The following is a 13,116-nucleotide window of genomic DNA, read 5'->3' as shown; positions in this document are numbered from 1 at the left end:
TTTCGTAAAATCAATTTTTAAAATAAAAATATTTACTTTTTCAAAAATCAAATTACATTATAAATAACAAAATAAAACAATCTAAAAAAATTTCATACATATATTTCAAATATTTAAAATAATAAATACAAATCAAATTATTAAAATGTTAGCCACATATTTAATAATATAAATTATGAAATATAAATAATAATGTACATATTGAAATAAACGGGGCGGGTTCGGGGTGGGTACTAGTGTCCCCATTATCCAACCCATCCCCATGTTTTCTAATCGGGGAAAACCCAAACCCGAACCCAAACCCAGTCAAAGCGGGTTTTCCCCGTCAACTTCGGGGCGGGTTCGGATGGGTACCCGTGGGTCTGGGTTTTATTGCCATGTCTACTCATGGGACACTTTCCGTACGCATTCTTATCTCTCTCATTGAAACGGGCTTGCAAAGCGATCTCTGTCTTTTCCTTATCAACATTCCTTTCCTCTATTCTCTGTTCATGTTCCTCAAGAGAGCTTTATACATCCTCTTTGCTCATCGTTGCAAGATCCTTCAATTTCTTAGTTGCTACGACTATGTTATCAAATCTTGCTGTCAAAGAACGCAAGATTTCTGCGACAACATACTGCTTCGTGATCGTTTCTCCACATGCTTTACCTGGTTCACCAACTAAGTAATTCTCATTGTGAAATCGTTGATGGTCTCCTTCACCTTGTTATCCCTTGTATATGTCTTCTCCAAAATTTCTCACGCTTGCTTCGATGATCCACAATCTCCAACTTTCTTAAAATTATCCATATCAACACATTGATGAATTAAAAACAATGCCTTGAATAACATAAAACAACCTGAATTGTATTCAGCATAACATTGTCAAAGCTTATACCAACGACAAATAACAAAATATAAGGAAACTAAAACAATTCTAAGAAGCTAAACGAAACTAAGTTGGTTAGGGTTCAATTGTATAATGATTTTTTGAGATTTTGTAACCTTTTTTATTGCTGAGGAACTATAATTGCATCATAATTCTGAGGTGGGTTCATAATGCAGCTTAAAATATAAATTATAAAAGTTGGAGGGGAATATAATGGTGTTGCCCAATTTCCTGAGACAACTTTACATTAGCAAATTCACCGGCAACAATATTAATAGTATCATATTCTTCAATGAGAAGTAGGCTACAGAATTGCACATTTGTATTGTCGTCATCATCATAATTTTTTCTTTTTTCTTTTATTTAATTTTTTTAATATACCCTACTTTTAGAGAAATGACCTCTCAAAACCTATTGTTTCAGGAATATATGAGAGGGAGACCGAACATATCAACTTAAAATTTTAAAGTGTTAGGTAAATGAATACATCTTTTATAAATCTAACATTTTACTCATTCATAGATTATGTGAGATTTTAACAACTCCCACTTACACCGAACAATTTTACAATAGTTGCAACAATCATTAACTTTGTACATATTTCTAGAATTGCTTCTACTTTGGTCTTTATTACCTGCATATCAATTTTTCTTCCCCACGATTTACTAACCAAGACCTATAACTACCAAAGGAAAAGTTGATACTTTCTTCTTATCTTTTCATTCAAAAAAACTTATCTTAAATATCCGTTACAAAATACACTATTTGTAGCATATATCTCAACAATGGCATTCTAAAAGTTCCCACAAATCATACTGATTCAATAAGCAATAATCTTTGAACTTCGTCATTAAAATGAATAACCATACTATAGAGAATTAGTTCAATATCCATGAATAGAATCGAAATTTCCTTCTTGAAGTTTCCTTCTAATCGAAATTTCCTTCTTGAAATTTCAAAGCTTGTTAAGATATGGCTTTTAATTGAAATTTCCTTCTTGAAGTTTCCTTCTAATCGAACAATTCCAAAGATAAATTCTGTGACACTTTGAAATGGAATAAATTTATTATGGTGCTTGAGAATTTCTTTAAGTACAGCACCTTCAAATTTCTTGGTCACATAGGATTATACAAATTTTATTCCCTTAACTTTAAGAGGATTAAAACATGTATTCTCTTAGCCACATCATGCTTAAAATTGACTAAAATATCTCACACTCTCTTTAAAACTTGAGAATAATTAAGGAAGCTACAATTATTATAGTTTTAAATCCTAATTTATATTTCATAAACTGGATATGTTATGAACATTGAAAAAGAGATTTGAAAAATGATTTATATGTGCTGGAGATCTAGCACAAATATGAATGAAAATGTCATTTAATTTGATCACAAGCAAAAAGTATGAGTTGAGTCAAGAGAGTGAATGATTTAGATTTTTTCTTTATCCACCTCCTTATGGGGGTCACCTCCAGCGAAAACCCCATTTTACCCTGCTTCGGAAATGCATTTCCGAAATTTTTTTTTTCTAAATTTTTCCAGACTTCGGAAGTGCATTTCCGAAAAAATTCCAAAAATTGGGATTTTGATTAATTCGAGATGCATCTCCGAAAAAACAAAAAAAAAATCTAAAAATCCCAAAAATTAATTTTAGGATATTACTTAATTCATATATCATAAATTTGATATAATTTATGAGTAATGAATAATAATAATTATATATTTTGATATAATTTATGAGTTATGAATAATAATTATTATATATTTATATTCTGATTCATATTTTAAAATTTAAAATAATTTTAATTAAAAAAATTAAAATAATTTCACTTATAAAATGAGTTATAATTTTTTATTTATATATTTATAATAATTATTATATATTTACAAAAAAAATTAAAAAAAATGTGTGTTTTAATTTATATATTTATATAATAATTATTATATATTTATAAAAATTATTATATATTTATATATTTATAAATTTATATAATAGTTATTATATATTAATTATAAATATATTTATATATTTATATAATAATTATAAAAATTAAAAAATAGCGTTTTAATTTATAATAATTATTATATATTTATATATTTCACTTACAAAATTAATAATTATTATTATATATTTATATATTTCTATTCTGATTCATAATTAAAAATGAGTTATAATTTTTTATTTAGTTTAAAAAAATTAAAAAAAGATTTTGTCTTAATTTTATTTAATGAATAAATTTTATATTTAACTCTATATAATTCAAAATTTACTTATGAAATTAAAATGTTTTTGATTTATATAAGTTAGTAAAATAATTTTTAACTTTAAAATTATTTAGGAAATTTTGATTCACCTTGATTTTATTGATTCACCTTCATTTTATTGATTCACCTTGATTTTATACCTATTAATTGTATTGATTCACCTTGATTTTAATTTTTTAATAATTATTGAATTCTTTCGGATGTGTATATCCGAAACATTCCAAGACCAATTTGGTCTTGGAATATTTCGGAAATGCATCTCCGAAAACTCAGAAAACTCAAAAAAGGGGTGTTTTCGGAAATGTATCTCCGAAAACTCAAAAAGGGGGGTGTTTTCGGAAATGCATCTCCGAAAACACCTTTTTTTTCGTGTTTTCGGAAGTGCATTTCCGAAAATACCTTTTTTTTCAATAAAAAGTACGTTTTCGGAAATTCATTTCCGAAACAAGGGGTATTTTGGTAAATTTGCCAGAGGTGTTTAAGAAGGGTAGGAGGTGGGTAAAGAAATTTCCATGATTTAAATCAAGATCCAAGAACCAAGAAAAACTAATCAAATTATCTGAATCAACCCTTTTTATGATTTGAATAACATGGTTCGAGTCAACAAGATTTATGATTCAAATCATAATCACATAACCAAAATCCAAAATTTACAGTATAAATTTGATACGAGTCAAGCATATCTGTGTCTGGATTAAACCTCTTTGATTCGAGTCATGGGTTGTTGTGGTTCAAATCCAGTCACATATGCAAAATCCTATTTTTTAAAAATGTGTTTGATTCGAGTTGGAAAGTTGTGTGATTTGAATAAGATTCACGCAATAAAAATCTTGAATTTTTCTTTGAATTTGATTCGAGTCATGACATCTTGTGATTCAAGTCACGCTTCAATGTTTTCAATTTTTCATCAAAAGGAAATGCTATTATGAATCAGAACTTGACATGACTTAAATCATTATCAAATGTTCTTCTTGATTCAAGCCTTCGACTATTTGACTAGAAGCATATTGCTAAAGCTTTACTAAAATAATTTGATTTATGAATGAATAAAACAGGTTTAGAACTCAATCCTAAAATGCTCAACTATATGAGGAGACTCAAATACGACAAAATAAACCAAAAACTAAATTGACAAGCAGCAAAACATAAATAGGTAAACACTAATAGGCAAAGGAAACTTCACTCATCAAGTGTGAGATAGTTAAAGTCAAACCCATTAATTGCCACTAGATTGTCTATCCAAGCTAAAGGAAAGCCAGGGGCGTCATTCGTTTCAGTAGTGACCATAGAGGTGCCATATCACCCTCTCACCCTCATGAACTTCTATTTCCAATTTTGTAATGAATGGAATAAGGTTTGAATATAGCTCTTCCATACAAGGCGCTTAAGGTCGCCAAACCCCCCTCTAATGCTCGTCTTGGTGCCATAGAATGAGAAGAACACTCCTATGACCAAATACACCCCTCAGCCACCGGCTATGATCCCAAACGCCTGAATCAAACTCTATCCCCTGGGAGAGATTTGGAACGGGGGGACGTTAACCACCTTTACAACCTACGCCTTAAACGGAGAAAATGGAACTAGTATCCCTAGCTCATGGAAAACGAGGGCGATCAAGGTAGAAATAAGGGATGGTTGAATCGTCAAAAGCAGCTATATTGGCTCTTTATGTATCGTAGAACTCGCCTCGAAGATGACTTCTTCCTCATCACATGAAGAGGAAAGGTTGACATGATGTCAAAAGGAGTATATCCTTTCCTCAATTATGCAATGAGATTCGAAACCCTCGACATCCTTGCACTCAGGGTCAAAGGCAACCATTAGGTTCTTATTTTCTAAGAAAACATAAGGGAAAAAGGATTCATTCTCGCTACCACCTCTACCATCACTATCATAACTAGGAGCTCTCATAACTATCAAACATGCATAGCTCCATTAATTTGCAGCCAACCGTCCCGTTAAAACATTTGTGTTTCCATAGTAGTGATTCCTTGTGGCTATACACTCATTATGATTCAAAGGCTCTACGAAGTTGTTTTTCACATCTAAATCCCTAATTATCACCATAAACGGGAAAAAGGATAAGAAAGGGTAACATACATGTACCTGTAAACAAGGAGACTAAGAACTTGAGCTTGAGAAGACTATAGGGCTCTTGAGGGATTTCAAGAAAACTTTCAAGGAATTTGGAGACGAAAAATGTGTGAAAAAGTATAAAGGTTAGAATTGAACTCCTTATATAGAGGTTTAAAGGTTATAGGTGACCAAGGGTCTCTCTCAAGGTTTTCCATCAATCACAAAAGGTTCTTAATATTTCTGAAATATTTGAGAGTCTAAATTATCATTGATCATATTTAATGTTGTGTGTTTGTTCCACCTCAACTGACAATTGGGGATTTCCCTTAGTTGACGTTTAAGGATTTCCCTCATCTGACGTTTGAGGATTAATCTCATTTACACCTAGAATTCTACTTTAGGCCACATTTGGAAAACTAGTCTTGGTAACGTCTAAGGGATTCACCTTAGGTACATCTAAGGCACTCGCCTCAAATATATCCTTGAGTGATTTGCCATAGGTACATCTGAGGGACTCACCTTAGATATGTCCGAGGGACCCACCCTTAGTACACCTGTGGGACTTGCCCAAATGAGAAAAGGTGATAAGGCTAAATAATATTACATATTCCAAACCCTCGTACCCAAGGGACTGTGTATTAGTATATTTGTAAAAGACCCACAAGAGACAGCGTAGGAAGTTCTCTACGAAAAGGTGACGTAATATGATGTCCATGTTAGCTTTCTAGTCACCAATTTTATTGGAACGAGTGCCCGTCATTTAGTTGTGACACTCATTTTCTATATCACCGCCTCCTATGAAAACATGGGGCCATGCGTTCCTATCTATAATGGTACGGGAGAAGAAGTCAAAAAGAGAAAACCATGTTCTTCTAAATAATAGAGGAGTTGACTGTCCATATTTAACGCTCTTGAGAGAGGGTATTAATTGCCCACATTCTACGCTTTTGGGAGTGAGTTTTATTCTCTTTGAGTCTAATAGTCAGGCCAAAGGACTTCTTATAAATACATCATCCCTAAGATATCATCCCTAAGATTGAGAAGGGACATTGTATTACCCGGAAAAACACTAGTATAGAGAGCTTCTATCATCTTTGCATGAGTTTTCTCTAACATCAAAATAACCTTAAAAAGCTATGACAACCCTACAACATAAGGAGTTGTCACGTATTATATTTTTAACATTAACAAAGTTAAAAGAAATTAAAGAGTTCATGAAAAGCTTCAATAGGATGAAAATAGTGGTTATTCCATTAGTTTTATTTTTTCAATTTCTTTACAATTGTTCCACATATTGAATTGTAGATTATGATTGAACCAATGCAGCTGGAATTGTTGGCTTAGCTGAAGAATTCGACACATATGGGAATCAGAATCTTGTTGAAGTGAAAACTTATCAACCTAGCTATGATAAACCCTACACGTTTTGGTTGGCATATCCACTCAAAAATCTAGTACCAGCTCTTATTATTCTTCACAACAAATAACCGTAACCCCCTAATCATTAAAACCTTCTTTAGTTATTCACTTCACTGGCAAATCCACTCATGCACACTATGCAAGCTTGCATTGGATCACTCATAAATGTACTATTGATGGGTGACTGATAAATGTATTTACTGCTTAGAATCACTGTCCTTACGTTTGTATAGTGAAGATCTAATCAATAGTGTTTTGGAGAAAAGGAGGAATCTTATTGCTTCTGATCATGTAAAGATAACGTGTTGCTACACAAACCTTGTTTATGTTGATCTAATATCTCCTAGGAATGTATGAAAAGTAAAGAGCAGCAATGACATGTCGTATCATATGAAATTTCGTTTCATAATTCCTCTGAACTTATAATATTGCAACACATTAAAAGGATCAAAATTAGATAGCTATACAGGAACATGGAACAGGATTTTCCAGAACAAATTTAGCACGCTGCTCATAGATTGTTCTAGAATTGGTAATAAAGTCCAGTTAGTCTATTATCATATTATCTTAATTTATGTTTTTCTATAATTTGGTTGTCTCAATGTCCATTATGGGTTAGATGGGTTAGAGTAGGTTTTGGTTTAGGATATTACTAACCATCGGTTCTGCATAGGACTGTTGATGGTATGGTTTACTGGAAAAATTAGACCGAACCATAATAAAAATGGACTCGAATTGAACCGAACCGTTTCAATTTATTCAGAACTGAGCCGAATCATAATAATTGGTTTGGTATACCATTTTGAAATTCGGAACCGTACCGAACCGTTAAAAGTTAATTTTTCTCAAACCAAAGAATTTATTGAAGAACCGAACCATTAAACTATTTTTAATTTTTTAAAAAAAATTTTAATTTTAATTTTAATTTTCCTTTTTCAATTTCGGTTCAGTTCGGTTACAGTTTTGGTTCGGTTCTAGAACTGTTTGTACAATATGGTTTGGTTCACTAACCAAACATAACTGTTCGGTTATTTTAACTTCAGTACAATTCGGTTCGGCGGTACGGTTCGGTTCATAGTTTTTTTGAACAGCCCTAGTTATGCATTTATTGAGGAAAGGAGATTTCTCATTCCACCCCTATACTTTTTCAGGAGTCTTTGGCACAATTCCTTTTTTGTGTTCAAAATTCGGAGATGCATCTCCGAACACATTACATTTTATTTTTTTAGAGGTTTTTTCAGAGATACATCTTCAAATTCATTTTTTTCAAAATCAGGGGTGTTTCGAAGATGCATCTCCGAAAAAACCTATTTTTTTCTTAATTTTGGGCATTTCAGAGATACATCTCCAAATTAGACAATATAATCAAACTCAACGAAATTCCTTCTTTGTCTTTGTTAACATGATGCTCCTATCCTTTTAAAACAGTCTTTCAAGCTTTGTTCTCCATGGATTTTAGAAAAACCACCATTCTGACTTTCCACCAACCATAATTAGATCCATCTAACATAGATGGTCTGTTGTTGTATCATCATTCTCTATCCATATTACCAAAAAATATTATCCCTGGAGCTCTTCCAATAAACAGAACTGGGTGCCTGCTCTGGTGCCAATTAAAATTCTAGCACTCACACAACAGATGTCAAGACAGATGTCCTAAGAACACACAAAGTCAAGACAGATGTTATAACATCTGCTGACTTACAGCACAATTATCAAACTGAAAACTAAATGCAGAAGGATAAATAACATAGTAATTGTTAACCCATTTCAGTGCAACAACACCTAATATGGGGGCTACCAAGCCAGGAAGGAAATCCACTAATAGCAATACTAGTTCGAAGCCTAAACAATCCTAGTTTACAACTTTTCTCCTAATCCCTACCCAATGCAACTTCTACCTAGAAATCAACATTTAGATATGAGAAATCGACATCTCACCTTCAATTACCGCATTGATAAATGACAGTCACACACCCCGTGACCAAGGGAACCCAATAGAGAGATTACACTTTCCAATAAAATACATAGTATAGCACCTTAACTAAGAACAATACTTGATATTGCTTAAAAGCTTTGATAAAAAACAATACTCAACTCTCTTGCTTAAAAGCTTCAAGAGTTAGAACACACGTCCACCTCAATGTATTAGAAGATACATGAGTGACACAAAGAACAAAACACACGAAGAACTTGAGAAACTCCCAAAACAGCAACCCTTATTGCACCCACGGTTTCCCTTATTTGATTGCTTGCAAAACTAGGTATCCCAAGTTCCTTTTGTAGACTCTTGTAGTATGGGCTTAGACTTTAAAATAAATCTAATCTTCTCCTTTCTAAAATTAGCTACAAGATCTTGACACATAATAGGAAAAAATCAAATCAAATCTTAGTTTTCTAAAAGAAATATCAAAGATTCTTTTTCTAAAAACTGAGACCAATTTGCATTTGTCCTAAACACTCATTGATTGCCTCAGTCTATAATGAGTATCTGAATATTTCAGATTCTCATATTTTTCAATCAAATCTTTCAAGGATAAAAATCAGTCTGAACTGTCAGGATGTTCTGGTGTAAGATGTCACAACATCTGACAGAACATCTGTCAAAACACATAACATTCAACATCTTGCTCAACATTAGTTAAGAACCATGTTTTAGCAAAATTATGCCAATTACAAAAACCATGGAACTAACAATCTTCATTCTTCTCTTTGGTATTAAGCTATCATGAGTAGCTAAAACCCTTTCTTGTTTGGATTGAATTTAGTTTACCGTAACAATATGTATTTTAATTAATCATGGTGTTATATGCAATCTAGTTACTAATTGATATTGATGTTATCTTTGTTTCACTATTTGACTTTAAAGATTTGAGTTGATATTAAGAAATACGGCTCGAATCTTGATCTAAGATGAAAATCTGTTAGATTCTAAATTCTAGACATAGATTTAGTTTAACATTCACAGAAAGTATCGATTCTTAATGCTACCGTCACTAGTGCATGAAAGCCTTTTACATCGGCGAACATCACATTTTACAACGGATCTGGATCTGATGTAAAGACAAGCGATGTAGTAAATCAGAGACATTTTACATCGGGAAATAGTCCGATGTGAAAAATACACTTACCACATCAGATGACGGTTACATCTGATGTGAAATATGGGCTTAACTTTATTTTTCTAAAAATTAATGCAACATTTAACATCGGTTGCCTTTCTGGCCCGATGTAAAATGTAGGTTTTTACATCGGTTGCAAGGTGCGTCCGATGTAAGATGTATGCTATCTTTCTTAAGAAATTAGACGAATTTTTAGCGAAATCGAGTTGGAATCCCTATAATTTTATTTGGTACTTGATTTTTTATATTTTTCCAACATCATACATACCACATTTAAGTCACTATTTGGTATCTAATTTTCATATTTTTCCAACCAATCAGTTAATTTCATTGCACCAAATAGGAAGGGTGCATATATTCTTCAAAATGAACAATTGATTTACAAAAGTACTAATCTAGGAAAAGTGTACAAAATTATAAGTATGTTTACACGATGGACTACTACAACAACAAAACCAGTGAAAACGTACAAAAATATTCTACCATTTATAAGTCATTTTCCACACTTGAGTTACCAACATGCAATCCACAAGAAGATAAGTTGTAGCTTCAGTAGACAACACCAAACTCACATTTACTGACAATAAATAATAACACCAATTAACATCAGCAGACAACCCCAAAGTCAAGAAACTCAAATAACATATATATATATATATATATATATAATTCTCTATAAATCACCAAATAAAGCTTAATTTTTATATAACTTAAAGAAACATGTTGCCCAACGGAGTCGCAAATCATACAAATCATCTTGTGTTAATTCTGTTTGGTCATCAAATACCCACAATACGTAAATAACAATATAAAGTTATTCTTTGAAAATTCACATTAAGTTGCAAAACGCAATGTAAAATACACATATTTTTATTACCTGCATCCAGTTGCAAAACGCAAAGTAAAGAACACATTAAGTTGCAAAACGCAAAGTGAAGAACACATGAAGTTGCAAAACTCAAAGTAAATAACAAAGTAAAGTTATTTTTATTACCTGCATCCAAAACTCTGTTATATTGGTAGAGACAATATCCAACATATTTTTCGTCACATAGTACCCACGATCAATAGAGTTATGTTGTCGCCTTGTCTACAAATGAATGACATTATTAGTGAATACTTATCATAAAATTAAATATAGAATTATAATTTACATGACACTTACATTGGGACAAAGTCATGTAGCCTTTTTTCTATTTTCATTTGCCATTTGATGAACCCCAAAAGCAATAATTCATAAACTTTCCATATAAAGCCACATAAAATATGAAATTACTTTTGTAAAAAATATATAATATATTATAACAAAAGTCACATAAAAGATAAACTTACTTTGTAACAATTTACATCATGGTTTGATTAAATTCCCAATGAAGTAAACAAAAGACAACCACAATATTGTCTCTTGGACAAATGATTATTAATTGCAAATGATCTTTGTACATGTTTGTGGAAACACAAAAGTCACGTAAAATATCTATGTTATCAAAATTAAAAAATAGAAAACACAATTTCATACAAACTTACCCATGAATACATGGTAGTAAGTGACACACTCTGTTTTCTTCACGTAACTTATCTTGTATATATTTTTTAACATCTGCTTGAGATTTCAACACATTATCAACATACATACACATAGCAGGATCCATAAATCCATATACTTCTGATGTGGAATTATCAATACATACACAATAAATATACCTGAATAATTTTAAAATAAATATTAGAATCAAAGTGATGAGAGATATAACATATTAATAGATATTGACGGTAATAAAAAAAATGTACTTACGTGCACCAAACTTGTAAAGTAGACACGTCAAGCCAATGAAGACCCACAAACAACTATCTGATACACTTAGCTGACATATAGAAATTAATGACACTCACACAATGAATTAATTCTATTTCCAAATGTGTATCACCCATTTTCAGAACCATGAGTAACAATCTTTGAACATCGCCAACTTCCACGTCTTTTGTGCTTCCTTTTGAAGCTGAACAACTTCTTTTTCCGCTTCCATCGACAACTTCCATTTTTTCAATGCATTTATTATTTTCTGTGATTTGCGAGAAACCCATAGACCTAAGTGTCTCCATTAAAGATCGTTGCAACACCTTACGCTCTTCAACCAACTTTTGATCAAAATCAGCTCTAAGTTTTACTTCCAATTCAGATGAAAATTGTGCAAGTTGTTCTTTTACATATATATCTTGTCGTTGACGTGAATACGACCTTCCAAAGAAAGTGCTTTGTTTATGGTGTTTTCCAATACCACGAACATGACCGCCATGTTCATATGTTCCAATGGCTGATGTTAAGATATCGTTACGTCCATCCAAAACAAAGACACCCTTTTCAGCTTCTTCAACTAGAGAATCCTGCAAAATGCAAAAACCACAACTAATTTCAATAGTTTTTATCAATCACAAATATAATGATACTTGAAGTATTTTTCAAATTTTTATTACAATTTTCTGAGTAACAGCTTGTGTAGACTTTGATGTGTATTCTCCCCCTTTCTTTTGTCGTGTTGTCTTCCATATGCCATGGCGTGACGGTGGAGATGGACTACCATTATCATCTAATGTGGAATCATCTATCAATAATATCCTTTCATTTTTCATTTTCTCCTCAAGCAAGTGATACCCTCCACGAGATAATATGTGTGGGTATATATTCCTAGCCACATTTTCCCTACCCTTTTGACTTTTTTTCCTATTATAAGCTCAAAAAGTTATTAATCACTAAACATAATAAAAATTTTAGGCAAAAAAAATATAACTCCTACTAACCTTAAATTCAGGGGTATCTCGAAACTTCAGAAACTCTTTCTATATTTCTTCTTTAATATGATTATACCTGACATATGCAGGAGGGCAACCTTCTTTGAGCTTTCTAATATATTCTTTTGTGAGTTGTGTCTTAAAACCTCTCCATCGCTCTCCTGCATATTTGATCCATTCATTCTTCAACGGATCCTTCTTTGGATCATCATATTCTGGAATAGTGAAATGAGCCTACAAATATACATAAAGAATTTGGTGTTAATATATGATGTATGTTGTTAGTATATGATTATAAAATATAATAAAGTGTGGAATTTAAAATACCTTAACATCAACCCAAATTGCATCTTTTATTTCCTTAGTATGTCTTTTCACTCATCTTTCAAAATACTACATCTCTTCCGAGCAAGAGATGCTACATAACTCGTAAAAGTTGAAGCATTTTTACTAACACCAATATAATCATAGGTTCTTGGATCAAACTCGACCTTTATCTTTTCACTCGTTTGATGAACTTTGTCAATTTATGCCATAGTGGGACCTCTAACTCTTATTTTAATAGGGTTACTAGAT

Source organism: Vicia villosa, linkage group LG4, assembly GCF_029867415.1.
Source record: "Vicia villosa cultivar HV-30 ecotype Madison, WI linkage group LG4, Vvil1.0, whole genome shotgun sequence".
Classification (NCBI taxonomy): Eukaryota; Viridiplantae; Streptophyta; class Magnoliopsida; order Fabales; family Fabaceae; genus Vicia; species Vicia villosa.
Note: the sequence above shows the minus strand (reverse complement) of the source record.